Consider the following 22,283-nt stretch of genomic DNA (forward strand, 5'->3'; position numbering starts at 1 on the left):
AAAAATAAATACAAAAAACACAATCACAACAGAATTGTGAAAGTCTGGACGCACCAAAACAGAAAGAAAAAGATAAATTCATTGGATTGCCTCCCAACAAGCGCTATTGTTTAACGCCCTTACCTAGGCATAAAAGCGATAGAATCACGTATCTTCGTCTTTGGTGCTCAAATCATAAGTGGCCCTCATCATGGATTCATAAGGCAATCTTATTTTCTTTCTAGGAAAGTGTTCCGTGCCCTTCCTTAAAGGAAATTGAAATCTAATATTCCCTTCCTTCATATCGATGATAGCACCGATAGTCCTTAGGAAAGGTCTACCAAGAATAATAGGGCATGTAGGATTGCAATCAATGTCAAGCACAATGAAATCCACGGTACATAGTTCCTATTTTCAATAATAAGAATATCATTGATCCTTCCCATGGGTTTCTTGATAATAGAATCAGCAAGATGCAAATTAAGAGAACACTCTTCAATCTCATTAAAACCCAGAATATCACATAAAGACTTTGGAATCGCAGAAACACTAGCACCCAAATCACACAAAGCATTGCACTCATAGTTTTTGATTTGATTTTGATGGTAGGTTCCCACTCATCATGAAGCTTTCTAGGGATAGAGACTTCCAAATCAAGTTTCTCTTCAAGAGCTTTTATCATAGCTTCGACGATATGATCGGTAAAGGCTTTGTTTTGGCTATAAGCGTGCGGAGAGTTTAACATGGATTGCATCAAAGAAATGCATTCAATCAAGGAGAAACTATCATAATTGAATTCCATGACATCCACGGTAGTAACTTCATTACTACTCAAAGTTTTAATGTCTTCTACTCCACTTTTAACGCTTTAAGCATCAAGATAGATGGACTTCGAATCATTGGGGCACTTTTCAACCAAAGTGGATTCATATCCAGCCCCATAATTATTATGTTTGACACAAGAAAACAAAGATTCAATGGGAGTCACACCAAGCACTTTAAGATCTTCGTGATTCTCATCACGAGAACACGCCTTTTTAAGCCATTCATGTCTAGCACGAATTTGGGCGGTTATTTCTTGGCTCTCAATCATGGAAACACGCATAGCTTTAAAACTTTCATCCATGTTAATTTTGGGAGGAGCACGTCTAACTTTTAAAGCATCAACATCACAAGAAATCCTATCAACGCTCTTAGCCAAATCGTCAATTTTGAGTAGTTTTTCCTCTATGGACGCATTGAAAATCTTTTGAGAGTTGATGAACTCTTTGATATTACTCTCTATATCAGAGGGTAATCTATTTTAATTTCCATGGGTATTGTTGTAGGAGTTGCCAAAATTATTAGAGGAGTTACTAGGAAAAGGCCTAGGAACATAGTTTTCTCTAAAAGCATTGTTGTTGCCAAAGTTATTCCTACCAACAAAATTAACGTCCAAGCTAGCGTTGCTACTCTCAATCAAAGAAGACAAAGGCAAATCATTAGGATCCAAAGGAGCATTTCTACTAGCAACCAAATTCATTAACTCATCCATCTTTGCACTCAAGGAGTTAATTTCTTCTGTAGCGTGTACCTTCTTACTAGTAGGTGACTTTTCAATGTGCCACTGAGAGTAGTTCGTAATGATGTTGTCTAAGAGCTTTGTGGCTTCTCCTAACGTGATTTCCAGGAACGTTCCACCTGAGGCAGAGTCCAAGATAATTCTAGAAGCGAAATTCAAGTCAGCGTAAAAGATTTGAATAATCATCCAAAGGCTCAAGCCATGAGCGGGACAATTTCTAATCATTAATTTCATTCTCTCCCAAGCTTGTGCAACATGCTCATGATCAAGTTGCTTGAAATTCATGATATCATTACGAAGAGAGATGATCTTAGCCGGCGGAAAATACTTGGATATATAAGCATCTTTGCACTTATCCCAAGAATCGATACTATTTTTGGGCAAAGGAGAAAACCAAGTTTTTGCGCAATCTCGCACCGAGAAAGGAAAAAGCTTCAATTTAATCACGTCATTATCCACATCTCTTTTCTTTTGCATATCGCAAAGCTCAATGAAGGTATTGAGATGGGATGCGGCATCTTCACTAGGAAGGACAGAGAATTGCTCTTTCATAACAATATTCAGCAAAGCGGCATTGATTTCGTATGACTCTGCACTAGTGGCGGGAGCAATCGGAGTACTAATAAAATCATTATTATTAGTATTCGAGAAGTCACAAAGCTAGGTATTTTCGTTCATGGTGACTTTAGCAAGCAACCAAGCACACGATAAAATAAAAAGCGGGCGAGAAAAAGGGCGAACGAAAAAGGCGAACAAAAAGGCAAACGAAAAGGCGAATTGGTGAAGTGGGGGAGAGGAAAACGAGGGGCAACTGGCAAACAAAGTAAATGCAAGAGATGAGTTTGCGACACTTACTTGGATGAGTTCTTGACTTGATCTTCCTCCCCGGCAACGGCGCCAGAAATACTTCTACTACGGCAACAAAAGTCCATCCCTGGTGCGTAGGAATTCTTCTTGTTACTTCTGTGGTTTGCGTCGGTTTTTCCCTTGAAGAGGAAAGGGTGATGCAGCACAGGAGCAGTAAGTATTTCCCTTAGTTTGAGAACCAAAGTATCGAACCAAAAGGAGGGGCTCGTCAAGTCCAAAGTACCTGCGCAAACACAAACAAGCTTGCACCCAACGCTTCAAAGGGATTGTCAATCCCTTCAAGATTGTTTGCAAAGTGAGATCTGAAGGCGGAAAGTGCAACAAAGTAAAAAGTGTAAGGCTGAAAATATGGTGTGGAGTAGACCCTAGGGGCCATAGTGTTCACTAGAGGCTTCTCTCAAAATAGCAATTATCACGGTGGGTGAACAAATTATTGTCGAGCTATTGATAGAACCGTGCAAAGTCATGACGATATCTAAGGCAATGATCTAGCACATAGGCATCACGTCCGAGACAAGTAGACTGATACTTTCTGCATCTACTACTATTACTCCACACATCGACCACTATCCAGCATGCATCTAGTTTATTGAGTTCATGACAAACCGAGTAACGCTTTAAGCAAGATGACATGATGTAGAGGGATAATCTCAAACCAATGATGAAAACCCCATCTTTTTACCCTTGATGGCAACAACACGATACGTTCCTTGCTACCCCTTTTGTCACTGGGTGAGGTCATCGCACGGTATGAACCCAAAACCAAGCACTTCTCCCATTGCAAGAATCATAGATCTAGTTGGCCAAACAAAACCCACAACTCGAAGAGAATTACAAGGATATGAAATCATGCATAAGAGAGATCAGAAGAAACTCAAATAAGATTCATAGATAATCTGATCATAAATCCACAATTCATTGGATCTCGACAAACACACCGCAAAAGAAGATTACATCGGATAGATCTCCATAAAGATCATGGAGAACTTTATATTGAAGATCCAAGAGAGAGAAGAAGCCATCTAGTTACTAGCTATGGACCCGTAGGTCTACGGTGAACTACTCACGCATCATCGGAGAGGTGATGGTGTTGATGGAGAAGCCTTCCGTGTCCAAATCCCCCCTCTGGCAGGGCACCAGGACGTGCCCCAGATGGGATCTTGCGGAGACAGAAGCTTGCGTTGGCGGAAAAGTGATTACGATGCTCCCCTGATTTTTTGGGGAATATTTGGGAATTTATAGGTGCAAGATCTAGGTCAGGGGACCTCCAGGCGGCCCACAAGCCTGCATGGCGCGACCCCCCTGGCCGCAGGGTGGGGGCTTGTGGGGCCCCTGGGGCTCTTCTGGCTTGGCCCCCAAACTCTCCGATCTTCTTCCGTTCCAGAAAAAATCTTTTCGGGGATTTTCTTCCGTTTGGACTCAGTTTCAAAATCTCCTTTGAAAGGGGTCAGAAACATGGAAAAAACAGGAACTTTCACTTGACACTGAGTTAATAGGTTAGTCCCAGAAAATAAATCAAAGGCATGCAAAACATCCAAAGTTTGACAAGATAATAGCATGAAACCATCAATAATTATAGATACGTTGGAGACGTATCATACCCCACCCCCCGACAGTTCCATACTAGGGAATTCATTGATCCCGGTGGCACTCGTCAAGGGAGCCCGTCAGTACACTAGTTTCATCATCATCCTTTCCAACAACCTTTGCACGCTTACTATCCTGACTTCCTTCAAGGGATTCAACTTCCTGCCTAACTGCATGAGGCTTGTCATCAATTAAGAGCATTGGGTTTCTGTTGAAGGTCTATGTCCCCATGTTCGCAATGCCCTGGTCCATGTTGAGACGTTCCCTTGTCCCCTTCTCCCCGGTAGTGGAGACCCCGGGGGGTGGTTTAGTAGGGCTACTAGCTATATCCCTCGTCTCCTCCATCTCCATGCCTGCTTTCTTGACCGCTCTCATGTCAGGACGGGTAGAGTTTGGTGGATCGGCATATAGCTAGTCTCCAAACTTTAGATCCTTGGCCTCATAAACCCCACTACCACATTCTTTGAAGTCATGACCAATCCTCCCGAATTTGCAGTACCAAGCCAGCATTTCATATTTGAACGCGAATACTTGCCTATCCTTTCCATGGACTATGCTGACAAACTTTATAAGAGGCTCTCTAACATCGTGGAGAACCCTCACGCGAATGTAATAACCCCTTGAGTTACCTTACACTCTCACCACTAAAACTTTTCTAGCATTGTTAATTAGATTTTCCACAATCTCCATCTTGCAATAAGAGTAAGGTAGCTTATGGATTTGGAGCCATATAGCCAAGTGAGCGATAGTATGGTCCACAGCCTTACTCAACCCATCATACGATACCAGCAGCACTGCCATGTTCGTGAATAACCAAGGCCCTCTCTCGATGATATGTTCCGAGTCGCCAAGGCAGAAGGCTTGGACAACGAACATATTTGCCCCCACTGGACGAAATCGAACTTGCTGGGCAGGATCCAGGGCTAAAATTCTTCTCATTATGAACTCTGGCTAAAGCAAGCAACTACACATTTTTGTTGATTTCAGGATCTTCCTCATCGATGATCAGGTCATCAAACTCCTTGCCTTCCAGATCCAGTTGACTAAAGAAACCTACGAGGTCATTAGGGTTTCCACCCTTTGTCCCTATTCCCGTGCCCGACTGAGCGTGGCACGGAGCAACCATCCTAAGGGGCACGTCAGCGGTGACGAGAGGTCGCCTGGGCTTCTCCCCGTCGAAGCATGTCGAGATCCGATGGTAGACTCCGAGGCCAATCAGTATCGCCTCGGAGGACAGAGAAACCTTACAAATGTTTAGGGGAAATAATACATTCTGCATGAATTGATGTACAGTGACAACCCATGCAAGTCAACGAGTCCTCCCTGTTGGAAATCGGCCACATGATCGATCACATTAAAACACGAGAATGTCTCACATACGCGTCGATGACTAATCGTGCAAACTCACACATCTTCTATTAAGGAGCACCGTCTTCGTTTGCTCTTTTTGATATGACTTGGCAATAGAGCGGTCATAGTATGATTTAACTCTCTTCGGAGGCGGCGGGTCGGCAAGATTGGCCAGAACGCGCTTGACGTCTTTCAGAGGTTTTATATCCTTTGGTACAAGCTTTCTCTTGTCTTTTTGGGCCTGCAACTCAGCAGCCAATGTCTCGTCTAATTCCTCTCTGGTCTCCTCGTAACACAACTTTGGCAGGGGAGGTGTTGGAAATATGTCTTATCTAAACAGTGCATGCATGCATTGTATCCCTTGTTTGACTGTCCTGAAATGTTACTAAGAGCATGCCAATCATAGATGGTTACGAACATCAATGCTCGTAGGTCAAATTCCCGCTGTTTGTGCTCATCCCACGCACATACACCTGGTTTGGCCCACAACTTCAAAAGTTCATCAACTAATGGCCTTAGGTACACATCAATGTCGTTGCCGGTTTGCTTCGGTACTTGGATGAGCACTGGCATCATAATGAACTTGCGCTTCATGCACAACCAAGGAGGAAGATTGTAGATACATAGAGTCACGGGCCAAGTGTTGTGACTGCAACTCTGCTCCCCAAAAGTATTCATGCCGTTTGTACTTAGAGCAAGCCATAAGTTCCTTGGGTCATCTGCAAAGTCCGGCCACTCCATCTCGATTTTCCTCCTCTGCGACCCATCTGCGAGGTTCTCAACTTCCCGTCTTTCTTACGCTCGTCTTTGTGCCATGGAATCAACTTGGCATGCTCATTGTTTCTGAACAGACATTTCAACCATGGTATTATAGGAGCATACCACATGACCTTAGCAGGAACCTTCTTCCTGGGGGGCTCGTCATCGCCCTCAACATCACCAGGGTCATCTTGTCTGATCTTGTACCGACATGCAGTGCATACCGGGCATTTGTACATATTCTCATACTTCTCACTGCAGTACAAGATGCAGTCATTAATGCATGCATGTATCTTCTGCACATCTAATCCAAGAGGGAAGATAGCCTTCTTTGCTTCATACGTAGTCTCAGGCAATTTGTTATCCTTTAGAAGCTTTGGCTTCAATATTTTCAGTAACTTCTTGAATCCCTTGTCAGATAAACCAGTTTTTGCCTTCCATTTCAACATTTCCAGTGTGGTACCGAGCTTTGTGCTACCATCTTCGCAATTTGGGTACAACAACTTTTTATGATCCTTTAGCATGGCCTCCAACTTCAGCTTCTCCTTGTTTGTATCGCATTGTCTCTTTGCATCAGAAATGACCCGACCAAGACCATCAGCGGACTCATCTGATGCCGGTTGTTCTTCACCAACTTCTTCTTCATTGTCTTCCATTGCAGTATCACCATATTCTTCAATGAACATAGAATAGTTGTCATCATCATCTTCTTCTTCATTGTCTTCCATCCTAACCCCTCTTTCTCCGTGCATGGTCCAACAATAATATGTGGGCATGAAACCTCTTCGAAGCACGTGGCCTTGAATGGTTTTTGAGCTAGAGTACTCCTTCATGCTTCGACATTCAACATATGGACAAGGCATAAAATTATTCACTTTGTTTGTCTCAGCCACATTCATAAATTTATGCAGGCCTGCAATAAATCCAGAACCGCGTCATTTGCCGTACATCCATCGCTTCCATGGATCGATCTGCATCATACATGAATAGTGAAATGACCACGGTACATGGACACATGCAATATTTTTGTATCAATTACAGATGAAAAAGTATAACGTTGCTAACCTCGGTCGAGTATACCATTTTGTCCCGGTTCGTAATGTACTCCGAAGTGTGTCGGTCACCGTACATCCATTAGCGGTTCATATGTATTATAAAATTAAGTATATCAAAAATCCATTACAGAACATCATGAATAGAGAAATGACCAAATTAATACAAGTTCATCATCACATTAAAACCAAAGTACAGTAGTGATCAAATGTTATTATTACAAAAATAAATATATAAAGTTCTCTCATAAAACAACATACAACTATGTAAAACATTTAAATGCAACAACAAATGCGATCAAAATCGCAACTAAGGTAACAATTGACCCAACAACATAATGATACCAAGCCTCTTTATCAATGGCATATTTTCTAATATTCCTAATATTCGAGTGCATTGCATCCATCTTCAACCGCATTGCGTCCATCTTCATCTTGTGATCATCGACGACATCGGCAACATGCAACTCCAGTTTCATATTCTTCTCCTTAATTATTTTCAATTTTTCCTTCAAGTAATTGTTTTCTTTTTCAACCAAATTTAACTTCTCGACAAGAATTTCGATGTCGGTTGGAATTTCCTGTTCACATACCTCCTAGATTAAAAAATCTATGTCACGGTGGTCGTCATAATTTTCATAAAAACTAAATAAAAAAATAGTTATAAAGATAATATATACCACATCCGAATCATAGACAAGACCATGGCCGACGGAGGCGGATACCAAAACCATCGCACTATATAATAACAAAAAAATAATAAAATTCAGTAATTTATACAAGTATCTATCTAAATCATACAAGTAAGAAATTTTTTTCTTTTAAAAAGAATATAAGAACAAGAGGCTCACCACGATGGTGCTGGCGACGAGATCAGCGTGGGCGATCGACAATGGTGAGGACGGACACGGGACGACACCCTACACATGCGCAGACTCTAAGAAGTTAATTTGAGCTCAAATTTTGCATCTAAATCAAAAGAACAACCACATACACTCCTACACTAAAACCCACAAACCAGTCTACTTTTAGAGCATTTGAAATGAACTAATTAACTAGCAGTAAGAGATGAAAGGATGAAGTAGCTAACCTTTAGAATACTTGTGTAGTTGGCACACCGTCAAACCTAGACAAATCTTGAGGAAAATGGAGCTTGGAGATGTCGAGCTTGGAGAGGAGAAAGTTTAAGTGTGGCTTGGGCATATCATCGAACACCTCATGTGCATGGCATAGAAGGGTGACAAGAGCATGGCATGCACACCTCACACAACCAAAAATAGAGGAGAGGGTGGGCATGTATATATAGGCATCTCTTTAGTCCCGGTTCCATCCCTCAACCGGGACTAATGCTCCGCGGCACGCCACGTGTTAGTCGCTGGTTCTTTAGTCCCGGTTTTTGGCATGAACCGGGACTAATGCGGCGAACCGAACCGGGACTTTTGCCCTGCGAGGCGAGTAAATTGCCAAAAACTACCACATTTCGCGCAAACGTGTCCAGTAGCTACCACGTTACGATTTTGTGCGAAAAACTACAAAAATTTTCCTAATCTGTGGCAAAAAACTACCAAACTTCTTAACTGCCCGATTTACCTCTTTTAACAGTTTTTCTGGCAATGCTGGCCCACATGTCAGGTGCCAGCGTGGCCAACTTTGACGGCCCCCGCACGAACGGCCATTAAGGGCGCCCGCTCGCCGTCTCCGTCGTATCCCTTCACTCTCTCCCTCCAGATCCGATCCAGTACCCTGTCGCTCCACTCTCTCCCTCCTCTCCCTGTCTCTGACCTAGGTGGCGGCCGCCATGGCGTCGGTGATTCCTGACATTGTTGGCGGCAGCGACGGCGGCAGCAAGGGCGGCAGCGACGGTGTACGTTTCCATGAAGTGGATAACCGGTTGAGGAGCCGCAGCTACACGACACAGGATGGCTTGCAGCAGCCTGAGGCACCACTGGTCAAGTCATCGTCGACGCCTGGATGCTCTATGGGTTGCAGGTATGGCAAATTAGTAGAGTAGATGTGTTTGTAGGAGTTTTTTTTTCTGCAATCTTAAATGTGTAGTTGTAGTTGTAGTTCAGCTATTAGAGTTCCACCTCTCTTAGGTATTTCATCTTATTTATGCAGTTTGGGTAATGAGAATTACATGAACACTCAAGAGAGCTGCATTGTGAAGGATTCTGAGGTAATGATAGAAAGGCTCAGCTTGAGAGGAGCGGGATTCAAAGAGAGTAAGATTTGAACCATTTTGAAGGAGACACTGAAGTGTCTGAATTCTGTTCTGATAATTCAGTTCATTCTGATGGGAGTGTTGATGAAGTTGTACAAATGGAATAAGATTCTGCCTCTGAAGAGGATAGACCATTGGAATTAACTGCTTTAGTGAAATATGTGAAGAATCCTAGTCCAACTAGCAGATGTCACAATGATGTAGAGCACAAAGAAAAACCAGACTGGTTTCCTGAACCAGATGAGTTTTGTTTTGCTGGTGATTTAGGCATGAGTGATGAGGAAGAAGAAGATGAAGTTGACCTACCATACCTCCTGAAGAAGGGAAAGAGTAATAAGAAAAAGATGAAGGATAGGGTATGGTTTGACCCCTCAATTCCCAATTCACATTTACTGTTGTGCAAGAGCTTGTGTTTTGAGAGTGTTTACTAGTTTAGAGAAGCATTAAGGGATTTTCTTATAAGGACTTTGAGGTCTTTTCACTACCACATGAAGTCCCCAACAAGAATTATTGTTTGGTGCTCACAGAGAGAGCATGTGTGTGAATTTTACATGTGTGCCTCCAGGATAGCTCATGAAAGAACTTTGTTGCATTAAGAAGTGTAACATGGAGCCCACTTGTCCATCATCAGCAGAGAACACAAAGGTTACTACTAAGTGGCTTGCCAAAGCAGTTGAGCCTTCTCTTAGAGCAGATCCAAGAGCACCTGTGGATGCACTTATTAAAAACAGCAAAGTCAATTTTTCAGTTGATGTATCAAGGAGTGTGGCATATAGGGCAAGGAGGAAGGCTATTAAGGTTGTGCAAGGTGACCAGAAGGAGCAATATTATAGACTGAGGGACTACCTACAAGTAGTTATTGATACAAACCCTGGTAGCAGGCGTATAGTTACAACATTTGAGGACCCAGAAAACCATGCACCAACTCCTAGATTTAAGTACATGTTCTACTGCTTGCATGCATCAAAGGAAGGATTTATTAATGGATGCAGGCCCTTTATAGGTATATTTACAACTGTTTTTTCTTGAAAACATCTTCTTAGAGAAAAATTATGGTATCTAATTTGGTCATGGATGCAGGGCTTGATGGTCCTAACACAATGAGAACGAAAAAAATAGCAGCTCCAAGAGCAACAACATCAACAGTTTCAACAGCAGCTCCAAGAGCACCAGCAAGGGCATCAAGAAGGGGATTCAATGCACCTAGAACATCCACTGGAGCTGCTGTGATATTATCAGGCAAGAGGAAGAGGAAACCTACTAGCAGGTTTGAAGCCTATTTCAATGCAAGTGGAAACCATTGAAACTGTGATTGATGGTTTGTACTAAGATGAATTTGATGTACTCAGACTGTGATGTGCTACTAAGATGAATTATATTTGATGCTACTAAGATTGTGTGTTTGTACTCAGACTATGTTTGTTTAATATGAATTTGATGTAGGCCAATTGACTTAACAAAATTACCAAAAAAAGGGGAGGCCTGGGGCTCGAACACAGCAACTCGGGTAGAAATGCTGCGAGCAATACCAATTGGATAGTAATAGGAACTTGTCAAGTTACTACTACTTCTCTATTTAGTGTTAGCGTGCGTGCGTGCGGCCGTTCTGTTTGCAAGCGGTGGCCGTTTCAGTTTCCAAGGCTGGCTGCTGTAAATGATGAAAAGACCACTGATACGTCCATTTTGCATCATGCTTTCATGTTGATATTTATCTCTTTATGGACTGTTATTATACTTTGTGGTACCATACTTAGGCCTCTTTTCTCTTATTTTGCAAGGTTTATTTGAAGAGGGAGAATACCAGCAGCTGGAATTCTGGACTTGAAAAGGAGCAAGTGTGAGTCCTCTATTCTGCACAACTCCAAATGCCCTGAAAATCAACGTGGAATTTTTTGGGATTATATAAAAAATACTGGGCGAAAGAAGTGCCAGAGGGGGGCTTCCAGGGGCCCATAAGCCTCGTAACCGCGGCCTGCCCCCCTGGCCGCGGCTACAGGGCTTGTGGGCACCCTGGTGGCCCACTGGCCCCCCTCTTCTGCTATATGAAGGGCTTCGTCAGGAAAAAAATCAGGGCGGAGCTTTTTCATGGATTCTCCGACGCCACGAGGAGGAACTTGAGCAGAACCAATTTAGAGCTCCGGTAGGATGATCCTGCCGGGGAAAATTCCCTCCCGGAGGGGGAAATTTATGACCCACAAGTATAGGGGATCAATAGTAGTCCTTTTGATAAGTAAGAGTGTCGAACCCAACCAGGAGGAGAAGGCTGTGATAAACGGTTTTCAGCAAGGTAATAGCTGCAAGCACTGAAAGTAGCGGAAACAAGTGATGGTATAGTGAGGTGAAACGTAGCAAGCGAAAAGTAACAAGTAACAAGTAGTAGCAACAGTGCAGCAAGTGGCCCAATCCCTTTTGTAGCAAGGGACAAGCCTGAACAAAGTCTTAAAAGAGGAAAAGTGCTCCCGAGGACACACGGGAATTTCTGTCATGCTAGTTTCATCATCTTCATATGATTCGCGTTTGTTACTTTGATAGTTTGATATGTGGGTGGACCGGCGCTTGGGCACTGCCCTTACTTGGACAAGCATCCCACTTATGATTAACCCCTCTCGCAAGCATCCGCAACTACGAAAGAAGAATTAAGACAACGTCTAACCATAGCATTAAACTAGTGGATCCAAATCAGCCCCTTACGAAGCAATGCATAGACTGGGGTTTAAGCTTCTGTCACTCCAGCAACCCATCATCTAGTTACTACTCCCCAATACCTTCCTCTAGGACCAAACATGGTGAAGTGTTATGTAGTCCACGTTCACATAACACCACTAGAGGAAAAGACAACATACAATATATCAAAATACCGAACGAATACCAAACTCACATGACTATTATTAGCATGACTTATCCCATATCCTCGGGAACAAAAGTAACTACTCACAAAGCATAATCATAATCATGATCAGAGGTGTAATGAATAGCATCAAGGATCTGAACATAATCTTTTCCACCAAGTAATCCAACTACATCAACTACAAAGAGTAATCAACACTACTAGCAACCTTACAAGTACCAATCGGAGTCGCGAGACGGAGATTGGTTACAAGAGATAAACTAGGGATTGAAGAGGAGATGGTGCTGATGAAGATGTTGATGGAGATGCCTCCCCTCCGACGAGAGGAGTGTTGGTGATGACGATGGCGATGATTTCCCCCTCCGGGAGGGAAGTTTCCCCAGCAGGATCGTCCTACCGGAGCTCTATTGGATCTGCTCAAGTTCTGCCTCGTGGCGGCGGTGAAACCACGAAAAAGCTCCCTAATGATTTTTTTCTGGAACAAAACCCTTCATATAGCAAAAGAGGGGGGCAAGTGGGCCGCCAGGGTGCCCACAAGCCCTGTTGCCACGGCCAGGGGGGTAGGCTGCGACAACCAGGCTTGTGGGACCCTAGTTTCTCCCCTCTGACACTTCTTTCGCCCAGTATTTTTTATAAAATCCAAAAAAATCCACGTTGATTTTCAGGATATTTGGAGCTGTGCAGAATAGATCACTCAGACTTGCTCCTTTTCCAGTCCTGAATTCCAGCTGCCGGTATTCTCCCTCTTCAAATAAACCTTGCAAAATAAGAGAGAAAAGGGATAAGTAAGGTTTCACAAAGTATAATAACAGTCCATAAAGCGATAAATATCAACATGAAAGCATGATGCAAAATGGACATATCAACTGCCCCAAGCTTAGACCTCGCTTGTCCTCAAGCGAAAACCAAGACCAAAAACATGTCCACATGTTTAGGGATGAAGGTGTCGATAAAACATAATACGGACATGAGGGCATCATGATCACACATAGAACAGTAATACAACATATAGATTCTTATGGGAAAGTAACAATTCCTTCACAAAGCAAAGTATAAACAAAAACCTTACCGAGAAGTGGCCAACAACCGTCCAAAGTCATTAAAGCAATTGCAATTTATCATACTATCAGAAAGAGTCAAATAAGAGCTTGCAAGGAAAATCCACATACTCAATCATCTCTTTTGTTTTCCACAAATGTTACAACTCACGTGGTACTTATGGTATCAAAGTTTCAGTTGGACACAGAGAAAGATAGGGGCTTATAGTTTTGCCTCCCAACCATTTACCTCAAGGGTAAAGTCAACAATAATAAAGCATAAGTACTCAGCTCCAAGTTGATATACGAATATAGATCTTTCCCAAGCATATGACATTCACGAAGAAAAAGGCTAAATAAGGAATTGGTGAAGATCACCATGACTCTTACAAGGGAAGAAAGTAAAGGTACAAGATAGGCCCTTTGCAGAGGGAAGCAGAGGTTGTCATGCGCTTGTGAGGTTTGGATGTGTGTACTCTTAGTGCGGTGGAACGTCACTTTATATTGCCTCCTGTGATGAAGAACTTTATTATGCAGTCTTTCGCTTTTATGTCTTCCTCATCACAGATTCGTACAAAGCTTATTTTCCACACACTAATAGATCATACATATTAGAGAGCAATTTTTATTGCTTTCTCTGATGACAACTTACTTGAGGGATCTTATTCAGTCCATAGGTAGGTATGGTGGACACTCATGGAAAAACTGGGTTGAAGGTTTATGGATGCACAAGTAGTATCTCTACTTGGTAGGGGAGTTTTGGTAATATGAGTCGGAAGCAATCGTCACATGCTGAGGGATCTCTAAGCATATAACATTGTTTGGAACCAAGCAAACACAATTCATTACGTTGTCTTCCTTGTCCAACATCTACTTCTAGGCATGTAATAGTTTTGTGAGTGCTCACAATTATAGAAAGTTTCTAAGATGATATATTTATATGTGAACCTCTCTTTCCTTATTACTTCTTATTAATTGCAACAATGACTGAGGTCTATGTTGGTCTACTCTCAACAAGTTTCAGTCATCATACTTGTTATAAGTGAAGCTATCACTTTCCATAAGATCATGTCATGATCTTTCATGCTATCGTTCTTTTCACACTTTTGATCACAGCACAAGACAAAGCCCTTGACTAAGATACTCGTTATTGTAAAGCTCGCAAGCTCGAATACATTGGGGAACACAAGGCAAAAGACTCAAACCAAAACACTAAAGACTTATTCCACTAAGAGAAGAAATAAAACTGAAAAGGAAAAACTAAAACAAAGGTAAAATCAAAAGATATAAAGGTGATACGATACCACGGCAACTCCCCCAAGCTTGGAAAAAGCCAAGGGGATTGCCCATACCAATGCTTAGTTGTCTTCCTTTGGTGGTGATGGTGGTGGTGTTGTTGAAGTAGTCTTGAGCTTGTCTAATTTCACCTTGAGCAAAAAGTTCTGCTCCCTCAGATCGTCATTTTCCTTCTCAAGCTTCAACACTCTATGACAAAGTTCCTGCTTACTCTCCTGCAAGAAATGGGAAGGGATAAAAAAAGGTCTTAGGCTTCTTCCTTTGGTCAGGGTGGCTTGACTTCTTGAACTCCACATGAGTGCGTCCAGGTTGGGGTAGAGGAGCCTCCTCTTCATCAGAACTCGTTTGTTCCTTCCCCTTGGGCTCATAATCCTCTTCCTCGTCGGTTGTCCAGCCATAAGGTTCCAAGTCCCCATTAATCCTGGAGTTAGCACGATCATCGGCCACATAGATCTCTTCTTCTGAATCTTGAGAAGACATCTTGATCTAAATCTGCGGCAGACAACAGGCTCGAAACGAAAACAGAGGAAAACTGTGCGATACGGAGATCAAAACCCTCGGGCGTATATAAGGAGTGCTCCACCAGAAAACGGAGTCCGGGAGGCACACGAGCTGCCCACAAGCCCTGTTGTCGCGGCCACAGGGAGGCCGCGACAACCAAGCTTGTGGCCGCCACGTGCGCTCTCTGGACTGCTTTTTATTTTTCAAATTTTCCAAAAATTCCAAAACGGACAAAATTTCCTATTGGAAAAGTTTCGGAGTCCAATTACTTACCGAAACAGATACCTCTTGGTTTTCACGGTCTGAAACAGGCTGATAAACATCCCTATGTACTCCTCTGGAGTTATGATATTGATGATATTGGTCTTAACATTTATGGGAGTACTAGAGATATAATGCTTGATTCTTTGCTCGTTTACCACCCTAGGAAAATTACCTTCCGTGTTATTGATTTTGATGGCACCGGAACGATATACTTCCTCGACAACATAGGGACCTTCCCATTTAGAGAGAAGCTTGACTGCGAAGAATCTTAAACGAGAATTGTATAACAGGACATAGTCACCTACATTGAACTCTCCTTTTTGTATTCTTTTATCGTGCCATCTCTTAACCTTTTCCTTGAAGAACTTGGCATTCTCATATGCCTGGGCCCTCCATTCATCTAATGAGCTCATATCGAACAACCGCTTCTCACCGGCAAGTTTGAAACCGAAGTTGAGCTCTTTGATTGCCCAATAAGCTTTGTGTTCAAGCTCAAGCGGTAAATGACAGGCCTTACCGTAAACCATTTTATACGGCGACATACCCATGGGATTCTTATAAGCAGTCCTATAAGCCCATACTGCATCGTCAAGTTTGCTAGACCAATTCTTCCGAGATCTATTGACGGTCTTTTGTAAGATCAATTTGATCTCCCTATTACTCAACTCCACTTGACCACTAGACTGAGGATGATAAGGAGATGCAACTCTATGGTTGACATCGTACTTTGCGAGCATCTTGCGGAAAACACCATGAATGAAGTGTGAACCGCCATCAGTCATCAGATATCTAGGGACTCCAAATCTTCGGAAAATTACTTCCTTAAGCATCTTAATAGAGGTGTGGTGATCAGCATTTTTAGTGGGGATAGCTTCTACCCACTTAGTGACGTAGTCCAGAGCAACTAAGATGTGAGTGTATCCATTGGAGCTCGGGAAGGGTCCCATATAATCAAAGCCCCAGACATCAAATGGTTCAATGACAAGTGAATAGTTCATAGGCATTTCCCGACGCTTACTGATGTTCCCTATTCTTTGACATTCATCACAAGACAAAACAAACTTACGGGCATCGTTGAAGAGAGTGGGCCAATAGAAACCTGGTTGCAATACCTTATGAGAAGTTCTGTCTCCAGCATGGTGTCCTCCGTAGGCCTCGGAATGACACTTCTGCAGGATCTGTCCCTGTTCATGTTCAGGCACACAACGTTTAATGACACCATCTACTGCTTCCTTATAAAGGTGAGGATCATCCCAAAAGTTGTGTCTCAAATCAAAGAAGAATTTCTTCTTTTTCCGGTAGGTGAAACTGGGTGGTATGTATTTGGCTACGATATAGTTTGCATAATCAGCATACCACGGTGCACTATGTGAAGTGCGGATGACATTCAATTGCTCAGCGGGAAAGTTGTCATCAATAGGTCGTGGGTCATCAACGACATTCTCCAGCCTGGACAAGTTATCTGCTACACGGTTATCAACACCCTTTTGGTCAACGACATGCAAATCAAATTCCTATAGTAGGAGAACCCATCTGATTAGCCTAGGCTTAGCGTCCTTCTTCTTCATAAGGTACTTAATATCAACATGATCAGAGTGAATAATGACTTTGGAGTCAACTATATAAGATCTGAACTTTTCACATGCAAACACGACTGCTAAAAACTCCTTCTCTGTAGTGGCATAGTTTCTTTGGGCACTGTCTAGAGTTTTACTAGTGTAGTGAATGACATTCAACTTCTCGTCAACTCTTTGTCCTAGAACAACACGAGCAGCATAATCACTAGCATCACACATGATTTCGAAGGGCAGGTTCCAGTCTGGTGGTTGAACAATAGGTGCGGTTATTAAGGCTTCTTAAGTATTTCGAAAGCTTCCTCACAATCCTCATCAAAAACAAAAGGAACATCCTTCTACAAGAGGTTGGTAAGAGGCCTAGAAATCTTAGAAAAGTCTTTAATGAACCTTCTATAGAAATCAGCATGACCTAGGAAACTCCGTATACCTTAGATATCTGTGCGGCAAGGCATTTTCTCAATTGCATCAACCTTAGCCTTATCAACTTCAATGCCTCTCTCAGAGATTTTGTGTCCTAAGACGATGCCTTCATTAACCATGAAGTGGCACTTTTCCCAGTTCAAGACAAGGTTGGTATCTTTGCATCTCTCTAAGACTCGATCATGGTTGCTGAGACAATCGTCAAAGGAAGAACCATAGACGGAGAAATCATCCATGATAACCTCAACAATCTTTTCACAAAAGTCAGAGAATATAGCCATCATACATCTTTGAAAGGTGGCAGGTGCATTGCACAAGCCAAAAGGCATATGTCTATAAGTGAAGGTACCGAAGGGGCATGTGAAGGTGGTTTTCTCTTGATCAGATTGTGCAACAGGTATTTGCGAGAAACCTGAATAACCGTCTAGAAAGCAAAAGTGTGTGTGTTTAGATAGCCTTTCTAGCATCTGGTCAATGAACGACAAAGGATAATGGTCTTTCCTAGTTGCATTGTTCAATTTCCGGAAGTCTATCACCATCCTATAGCCTATAATAATCCTTTGTGGGATTAATTCGTTCTTATCATTAGGAACGACGATGATACCTCCCTTCTTAGGTACGCAATGTACTGGACTTGCCCAATCACTATGAGCAACATGATAAATGATTCCTTCTTCCAGAAGCTTTAATATTTCTTTTCTCACGACCTCTTTCATCCTAGGATTTAATCTCCGTTGATGATCAGCAACTGGCTTAGAATCAGGATCGGTTTTAATCTTGTGCTGACATAGAGTGGGACTAATACCCTTAAGATCATCAAGAGTATATTGCTCTAAAGGATCCGTAGGAGGTTCGGCAATAGAGGCAAGAGAAATGATTCATCCCTACCAGACGACTCTTTTTCATGGGGTTGTCTTCCAAACTTGGAGAAGTTAAATTCATGAGACACACCCTCGAAACTAACAGTGACAGTCTGCTTAATGCAATCAATGTGAGCATTGACAGTGTTGAGAAAGGGTCTACCAAATATGATGGGACAAAAGCTATCTTGTGCAGTACCAAGGACGAGGGAATCAGTAGGATACTTCGTCTAACCACACAGGACTTCTAAGTGTCTCACAATTCCCAGAGGGCAGATAGTGTCTCTATTAGCTAGCGTAATAGTGATATCAATGGGTTCTAACTCAGCAGGTGCAATCTCATATTTGATTTCATCAAATAGGGTACGGGGCATTGCACTAACACTAGCTCCCATATCACATAAACCATGGTAACAGTAGTCTCCTATCTTGACAGAAACAACGGGCAGGCCAACTACAGGTCCGTATTTGTCTTTCGCGTGAGGTTTAGCAATTCTAGCAGAGTCCTCACAGAATTTGATAACATGCCCATCTATGTCTTCGGTGAAGAGATCTTTGATAATAGCAACACTAGGTTCGACTCTAATTTCCTCAGGTGGAGCAAGTGGTCTAATGTAACCCCTACATATCACAGTTGGAGCTTTAGAATAATCCTTTATCCTAGCAGGGCAAGGTGGTTTCTCAGCGTAGGCACAAGGGACAACAGGATCACTAAAAGCAATGACTTTCTCCTCTACTAGATTGGTTTTGACTATGTTGCTTTCTACAGGAGGATGATATTTAAACAACTTCTCTTTGGGAAGATTAACATGAGGAGCAGAAGATTCACATAGAGAAGCTACTATCTCAGAGTCAAGTCCATACTTAGCGCTAAAATCTCTAGAAGTGTTTGTCTCAACAAAAGATTTAACGCAATCAAACTGGAAATTCATACCTAACTCCTTACCTTCTTCCAACTCCCAATCTTCAGAGTTACGTTTGATTCTTTCCAATAAATTCCACTTGTGATCAATATCATTCTTTATAAAAGAACCTGTACAAGAAGTGTCAAGCATGGTACGATCTTCATGAGAAAGCCGAGCAAAATAGTTTTGAGTGATAATTTCTCTCGAGAGCTCATGATTGGGGCATGATATAGCATTGATTTATGCCTCCCCCAAGCTTGAGCTATGCTTTCCCTATCACGAGGCCAAAAGTTATAAATATAATTCCGATCACGATGTACTAAATGCATAGGATAGAACTTTTGATGAAATTCCAATTTCAACCGATTGTAGTCCCATGATCTAGTATCATCACATAGACTATACCATGTCAACGCCTTATCCTTCAAAGATAAAGGAAAGAATTTCTTCTTTACCTCATCGTCGGGCAAACCTGCAAGCTTAAATAAACCACAGACTTCATCAACATAGATTAGATGCAAGTCTGGATGTGAAGATCCATCTCGTGTAAAAGGATTAGCCAACAGTTTCTCAAGCATACCCGAAGGGATTTCATAAAAGATATTTTCAGTAGGTACCTCTGGTTGAGGAACAACTCCTCATGCTTCCGTTCATGGTGAAGATACCCCGAACAAACTCCTCAAAGGAACAGTTTCCATAGTGACAAGTGACAATGAATTTCAGCACAGTATATAAATGTTTCCTTACCAAATTCCTCTTACCAAAGGCGCTTCCTCCGCGGCAACGGCGGCAGAAAAGAGTCTTCATGACCCACAAGTATACGGGATCAATCATAGTCCTTTTGATAAGTAAGAGTGTCGAACCCAACGAGGAGGAGAAGGCTCTGATAAACTGTTTTCAGCAAGGTAATAACTCCAAGCACTGAAAGTAGCGGTAACAAGTGATGGTATAGTGAGGTGAAACGTAGCAAGCGAAAAGTAAGAAGTAACAAGTAGTAGCAATGGGGCAGCAAGTGGCCCAATCCCTTTTGTAGCAAGGGACAAGCCTGAACAAAGTCTTAAAAGAGGAAAAGCGCTCCCGAGGACACACAGGGATTTCTGTCATGCTAATTTCATCATGTTCATATGATTCGCGTTCGTTACTTTGATAGTTTGATATGTGGGTGGACCGGCGCTTGGGCACTGCCCATTCTTGGACAAGCATCCCACTTATGATTAACCCTCTCGCAAGCATCCGCAACTACGAAAGAAGAATTAAGACAACGTCTCACCATAGCATTAAACTAGTGGATCCACATCAGCCCCTTACGAAGCAACGCATAGACTGGGGCTTAAGCTTCCGTCACTCCAGCAACCCATCATCTACTTATTACTCCCCAATGCTTTCCTCTAGGCCCAAATATGGTGAAGTGTTATGTAGTCCACGTTCACATAACACCACTAGAGGAAAAGACAACATACATCATATCAAAATACCGAACAAATACCAAACTCACATGACTATTATTAGCATGACTTATCCCATGTCCTTAGGAACAAAAGTAACTACTCACAAAGCATAATCATAATCATGATCAGAGGTGTAATGAATAGCATCAAGGATCTCAACATAAACTCTTCCACCAAGTAATCCAACTAGCATCAACTACAAAGAGTAATCAACACTACTAGCAACCTTACAATTACCAATCGGAGTCGCGAGGCGGAGATTGGTTACAAGAGGTGAACTAGGGATTGGAGAGGAGATGGTGCTGATGAAGATGTTGATGGAGATGCCTCCCCTCCGACGAGAGGAGTGTTGGTGATGACGATGGCGACGATTTCCCCCTCCTGGAGGGAAGTTTCCCCAGCAGGATCGTCCTTCCGGAGCTCTAGATTGGATCTGCTCAAGTTCCGCCTCGTGGCGGCGGCGAAACCACGAAAAAGATCCCCAATGATTTTTCCTGGAACGAAACCCTTCATATAGCAAAAGAGGGTGGAAAGAGGGCCGCCACGGTGCCCACAAGCCCTGTTGCCGCGGCCAGGGGGGTAGGTCGCGGCGACCAGGCTTGTGGGCCCCTGGTTGCTCCCTGTGACAGTTCTTTCGCCCAATATTTTTTATAAAATCCAAAAAAAATCCACGTTGATTTTTAGGATTTTTGGAGTTGCGCAGAATAGAGCACTCAGACTTTCTCCCTTTCGAGTCCAGAATTCCAGCTGCCGGTATTCTCCCTCTTCAAATAAACCTTGCAAAATAAGAGAGAAAAGGCATAAGTAAGGTTTCACAAAGTATAATAACAGTCCATAAAGCGATAAATATCAACATGAAAGCATGATGCAAAATGGACGTATCAGAAATCGTCGCCATCGTCATCACCAACACTCCTCTCGTCGGAGGGGAGTCATCTCCATCAACATCTTCATTAGCACCATCTCATCTCCAAACCCTAGTTCATCACTTGTAACCAATCTCCGTCTCGCGACTCCGATTGGTACTTGTAAGGTTGCTAGTAGTGTTGATTACTCTTTGTAGTTGATGCTAGTTGGATTACTTGGTGGAAGAGTTTATGTTCAGATCCTTGATGCTACTCATTACCTCTTTGGTCATGATTATGATTTTTCTTTGTGAGTAGTTACTTTTGTTCCTGAGGACATGGGATAAGTCATGCTAATAGTAGTCATGTGAATTTGGTATTCGTTCAGTATTTTGATGTGTTGTATGTTGTTTTTCCTCTAGTGATGTTATGTGAACGTCGACTACATAACACTTCACCATTATTTGGGCCTAGAAGAAGGCATTGGGGAGTAGTAACTAGATGTTGGGTTGCTAGAGTGACAAAAGCTTAAACCCCAGTCTATGTGTTGCTTCGTAAGGGGCTGATTTGGATCCACTTGTTTAATGCTATGGTTAGACATTGTCTTAATTCTTCTTTCGTAGTTGTGGATGCTTGCGAGAGGGGTTAATCATAAGTGGGATGCTTGTCCAAGTAAGGGCAGTACCCAAGCGCCGGTGCACCCGCATAATCGAACTATCAAAGTGACGAACGCGAATCATATGAACATGATGAAACTAGCATGACAGAAATTCCCTTGTGTCCTCGGGAGACTTTGTTCAGGCTTTTCCCTTGCTACAAAAGGGATTGGGCCACTTTGCTGCACCGTTTCTACTCTTGTTACTTGTTACTTTGCACCTGCTACGTTTGACCGCACTACACCATCAC

This window comes from Hordeum vulgare, chromosome 1H, assembly GCF_904849725.1.
Source record: "Hordeum vulgare subsp. vulgare chromosome 1H, MorexV3_pseudomolecules_assembly, whole genome shotgun sequence".
Classification (NCBI taxonomy): Eukaryota; Viridiplantae; Streptophyta; class Magnoliopsida; order Poales; family Poaceae; genus Hordeum; species Hordeum vulgare.